The sequence below is a fragment of the Myotis yumanensis genome, unplaced genomic scaffold (genome assembly GCF_028538775.1).
Source record: "Myotis yumanensis isolate MYYU_CA2020_CCGP unplaced genomic scaffold, mMyoYum1.0.hap1 SCAF_13, whole genome shotgun sequence".
In the NCBI taxonomy this organism is placed as follows: Eukaryota; Metazoa; Chordata; class Mammalia; order Chiroptera; family Vespertilionidae; genus Myotis; species Myotis yumanensis.
Genome location: NW_027223764.1, coordinates 9,860,413 through 9,866,083, shown reverse-complemented (window position 1 = coordinate 9,866,083; position 5,671 = coordinate 9,860,413).

The following is a 5,671-nucleotide window of genomic DNA, read 5'->3' as shown; positions in this document are numbered from 1 at the left end:
TTCTGAGTACATTTTTTGTTAAGGGGGGGACAATTCATAGCAAAGATTTTCTGCACTTTGTTTTCAAGGTGGTGGTTTCTTTTGAACTTTTGATACTTTATTGGGTCTAATGATGGGTTTAATGTTCATATTTATTGGTTAAAATATCGTGCTTAATGTCTAACCTGCTCAGTTTCTATTCCTTTGGATGTGTCTTATGGTCGTGGGAAAATGAGAAAACAGGAAAAGAATTGACCCTACTCACTCATCCTCCACACAAAATATAACTCGCATTTCTTTTGAAGCTAGAACACTCACAAAATACTAAGTAATCGCTTGGGAATCACCAAAACGCCTCACATAAAGGGTTAATCAACGCCTGAAGTTGTTTGTGACGGGCTGCCATTTATTAATTTGGCAATAAGTCAGATGGTGTAAAACTATCTTCTTTCAATAATAAAGTGGATGTAGGGTCAGTTATGAGACTTGTCCCTGGTTTTCTGCCATCTAAAATATACCAAATGTTCAAAATTGAAACAGAGATCATGAATCAAGAATCAACAGGCAACCAGCCCGCTTTCCCCAGAATTCACAGGCTGTTCTTTGGAAAGTAAGACTTTCCCGTTCCCTTTTATAGAAATAAATATGCCGACATACATTGTCATCTGAAGTAAAAATCATAGCACTCTAGTTACTGGCCTTCGAAAGCATTTATTATAGAGAAATGATCTCGTGTTAAAAAAATTAATTTTCAAAAACTCTGAGCAGTTACACTTATTCAGTTTATAAATAGAGTATTACCTCATGCCCCTTAGATCAGAGACATAAAAATGCTATTAAGAAAGTGCCTTTGGCCCTGGCCAGTGTGCCTCGGTTGGTTGGAGCGTCATCCCGTACACCGAAAGGTCATGGATTCAATTTCTGGTCAGGTCACATACCTAGGTTGTAGGTTTTAGGTTGGGGTATGTACAAGAGGCAATCAATGGATGTGTCTCTCAAGATCAATTGAAAGAAAAAACAAAAACCTTCTTGGGTGAGGATTAAAAAAAAAAAAGCCTTTGTCCTAGACAACTTTATCAGGCAAACACTTGGTTAGCAAGACTACACATCCCCACCAGCTCCGGTTTGGCTCAGTGGATAGAGCGTCGGCCTACGGACTGAAGGGTCCCGGGTTCGATTCCGGTCAAGGGCATGTACCTTGGTTGTGTGCACATCCCCAGTGGGGGGTGCGCAGGAGACAGCTGATCGATGTTTCTCTCTCATCAATGTTTTTAACTCTATTCCTCTCCCTTCCTCTCTGTAAAAAATCAATAAAATATATTTAAAAATAAAATAAAAGACTACACATCCTATTCCAGAATGAGTATGTGTTCAGTCAACTCTAGTCTTAAACTTCCATCCTTTCATTACCTGAAATTCTGATGGCAAAAGGAGAGCGTCATGATGGTTAATATATATTCCTACTTCTCATTCTTATTTAGGACCAAGCTCCCCCAGCAAGGGGAGCAGGCAGGGCGCTGTTGTCATGAGGAAGACAGTGCCTTAATCGGCTCAAATCTGAGTTTCTCTGCCTTTTCTCAAGGTGCCACTAACCTACTTGAAGCGTCAGCTTTAGGCTCTGCCCTGAGCTTGCTCTCTGAGCAAGTTTCCATAAACCATCCGAAGCCTGTTATGTTTACAGATTGCCACAAAATAGGCCTCAAAAGAAGTGCTAGGCTTCTGTGTTTCCTTGTGATTTACAACCTCAAAAAAACAACCACCACCAAGGCCTCATTGTGAGAAAGAAAACGATGCCCACTGATAGGGCGCAGACACTGGCTGACAAATCCTTTCTTTTGTCCAGTCTTGCATTGTGTCGCCTGAAATCTTTTGTTCCGCCGCTCTGGCTACCAAGGATGGCCTCTGACGTCCTAGGAGCAGGCCCTTCTGCCTAGCTTTGCACCTGTCAGGCTTTTTTCCTGCGGGCATCTGGCTAGGTGGCAAGCTGTGGTGGCCACCAGTTGAAAGCAGCAATTCACCTGTGTCATTAGGCGGGGAGACACACAGCAGCAGCCCGGGTATCCCTAATTTCTGAAGGAATGGGATGCTTGGCAGTTCTTCAGAGATTTGCTGATCAAAGGGTTCTTTTACCCTGTTCGCCTTGTGAGTGTTTTAGGACCTTCAGCAGCACGTGTGTGCAGTGACATCAGCATCCCCTGGAAGCTCGGCCCCGCCCAGATCTGCTCAACTAGCATCTGCACCCACCTACACATCACAGTTTGAGAAGCTCAAGGGCAAGGATCGCTTGTTGACACAGTTTTGCTTCCCCTCAGCACGGAACATGGAGCTGATCGAGTACGTGCCTAAAAGGATTAGGGAAGGAGCATAAGTGTTTTGGAGCTTTCACCGAAAGTATGTTTTCAAGCATCTCTTCTCCTTCAGCAAATCCTCTTGTAAGACTACATGACGCCCTTCATTTCCACGGTGGACTTTCTACACCCTTGTCTATTTTAAATGAGCCTTCAGCCGAGTGATGTCATAGGACTGTTTATGTTCTCAGAGTGTCTGCGAATGTGGACCGCAGCCTTTAAAATGTCTTCATAAACAGAGCAGGATTAAGGGAGCCATTCCTTGCATGTTTCCGTTGGCGGTCGGAGCTGTTGTGCGTTGAAGCCACAGAGTTTGTCTCTTCCCACCCATCCTTGGAGCCCCGTGGACACCCAGAGAATTCTGCTCCCTCCCTGCCCGTGAGCCCTCAGGCCATAGGTCACCCTTTTGATAGACTTCGGGGCTTTGTTTTGGATCCGATGGCAAATAATTCATTTTGACTTAGAAATCATTAACGCAAGCACACTACGTTGGGAGGGCCCCAGCCACCACTGCAGTGGGAACTGGGGTGGCTGTGGAAACTCCATCTTGCAGGTTCATGCCTGGACAGTCCTCTGAAACTATGTGATCAACAAAAATGATGAGTTGGCTTTTGGTTTCTATAGCACTATAAATACTTACAGTGCTACAATTTTCTAACAAGTTTGTTTTAAGTATATAAAGCCAATCTGTGCCAAAAGGTTTATATCGGAAAGGCACATGGGGTTATGGCTGCAGATATACAAGGTGGTCCTAGGACAACGTGCTTTATCCTGATACCAGAAACCCTTGCACATCAGCATGAATAGCAGCAAAGCCTGAATTAAACATCTGGAAAAGATCACCAAAGGGCCAGCAAGGCATTGGCTACTCGCAGACCCCATTTCTTAATCAGTTTGGGCTGCTATATAGCAAATTACTATGGATCGGTGGCTGAAATGACAAACATTTATTTCTCACAGCTCTGGAGGCTGAGAAGTCCAAGATCAAGGTGTCGGCAGATTCATTGTTTGGTGAGAATCTGCTTTCTGGTTCATAGACTTCACCTCTTTGCTGTGTTCCCACATGACAGAAGGGGTGAGGGAGGTCTCTGGGGGTCTCTCTTATAATGGCACTAATCCTATTCCTGAGGGCTCCACTCTCGTGACCTAATCGTCTCCTAAAGGCCCCGCTTCCAAATACCATTACTTTGGGGGTGAGGTTTGAACCTATGAATTTAGGGGGGAACACAATCATTCAATCCATAATACTCAATTAGCCATCCTACCTCCAGTTCGAATGGCAAAGGATTCAAGGTACACATTCAAGAACTCGAGGCCTCTTGCCCAGGAACTTTCACAGGCTTCACAGTAACTTCAAGCCCAGGGCGACTTTAGAGGAAGCCGGGGAAGTGTGAGGGAGGAGCAGACCACCAGACAGTTTGCCGTGAATGGGAGCCGGTGCCCTGGCTTCTCCAGCTGGTGTCGGCAGGTGCACCTCACTCCTGGTCCTCTCCAATCACGAAGGCAATCATTTCTAGACAAGAAGGGCCTCTCCTGTTTCCTTCCCCTCCAGTACCTTGTAGGTACCACAATGCAAGATGCTCCTTCTAACAACGTTTCTGACATTTTAAAAAAGAACTTCTCTGTACAATCACTTTTCATAATTAATATTAACTAGATTACTGTGAAGTAGGCAAGGGGGAAAAAAATAATTCTCAAGTGAATGCTTTTTATACCAGAGTGAAGGATCAACTCTTAAAAGCTTAGGAACATCAGCTCTTGCAGATTATCTTTTCTGAAGATTCCAGCTGTATTAAGTGCTGACGGTTTTTAAGCACTGAGATGAAAGAAACCGTCTTTTTCTTTTGTGTTACTAATGGCAACTGGCACTAGAAGCTGGCTTTCCTCAAGACATTTACCAGCATACATTAATTGCACAAATATTTACCGACGGTTAAAGCACAGCGGCAGCTTATACCAAAAACGATATGGAACACTTGGAGGAAAAAAAGCCTCTTTGACACATTATATTTGTGGATGGTCACCCAGAATCAGCATAAACTATTTGCCCCTTAGCCTCGGCAAAAGTGTTTAAAGAACAATGTTCCTGGTTTGATTTAGGATTTACTTGGCTGGCAGTGGCTGCTGAAGTCTTCCTTCAAGAGCTTGTGGGTGACACTTCTTCCCCGCCCCACTTCAGGGTTAAAAATAAGGTTTCCCAAAATACATATGCATCTTATGGATTGTTATAGTGTCAACACTTTGAATCCTCCAGGCCACCCACATGGCATGGAAGAAGCGATTTCTCCCATGGTTATTCCAAATCCCAGGAACTTTGGAAAGCTACCGTGAACAAGCTGGAAAGTTTGACTAGCAGAGCCCAAGGTTCGTCATCCTGTTTCCCCCGTGAGCTAGTCAATAGAAAGGCCCTCGTCAGACAGCCCTGTTCAAATCCCAGCTTTGGCACTTCTGAGTTGTATGTTCTTGAGGAATCTCTGGGGCTCCCGAAACCTCTGCTTCTCCATCTTAAAAGGGAACGAGTCCCATGTAGGTACCGAGGAAACGGTACCTACCTCCAAGGGTCTGGTGAAGAGCGAATGAGCTAATGAGTGCAAAGCGCACAGCACAACGCCTGCCACACAGAAAGCGCCCAGTAAGTGTTGGAGTGTGTTAAAAGGAGCCTGTCCCAATAAGTAATTTAGGCCACAGGAAAGAGATTAGGAAGTGGGTTGCGGGGGGGGGGGGGGGGGGGGGGAAGGAAATGCAAAAAGATTCTAATAGACAAGAGGTTCTTTCTGAGGATAATGGCTATGCATGCAAAGGAGAGGAGGAAGAATGTGGGCAGATGCTGAAGATGTCAAGTTGCTGGGAGATTGGAGGAAGGCAAGAGGATGGAAGAGCCAGGAGCCCGAGCTTCGCACAAGGAGTGGGCACTGAGTGTGGATATGTCCCCTAAAAAATGGTGCCCAGTTAAATGGGAACTTCAGAAAGAGCAGTAATTTTCTTCATGAAAGTATGTCCCCAATATTGCTTAGTTAACTGAGCATTCTGTGTTGGGCGAGTTCTTTTTTTTATTACTATTGCTTTGCTTTGTCATTATTATTTTTTAAATATATTTTATTGATTTCTTACAGAGAGGAAGGGAGAGAGACAGAGAGTCAGAAACATCGATGAGAAAGAAACATCAATCAGCTGCCTCCTGCACATCTCCTACTAGGGATGTGCCCGCAACCCAGGCACATGCCCCTGACCGGAATCGAACCCGGGACCCTTCAGTCCGCAGGCCGACTCTTTTGGCTGCTTTGTCATTATTGTTTCGGTTTTGTTGGTTGGTTGTTTTGCGCCACCTCAGCCCTTACTCTGCA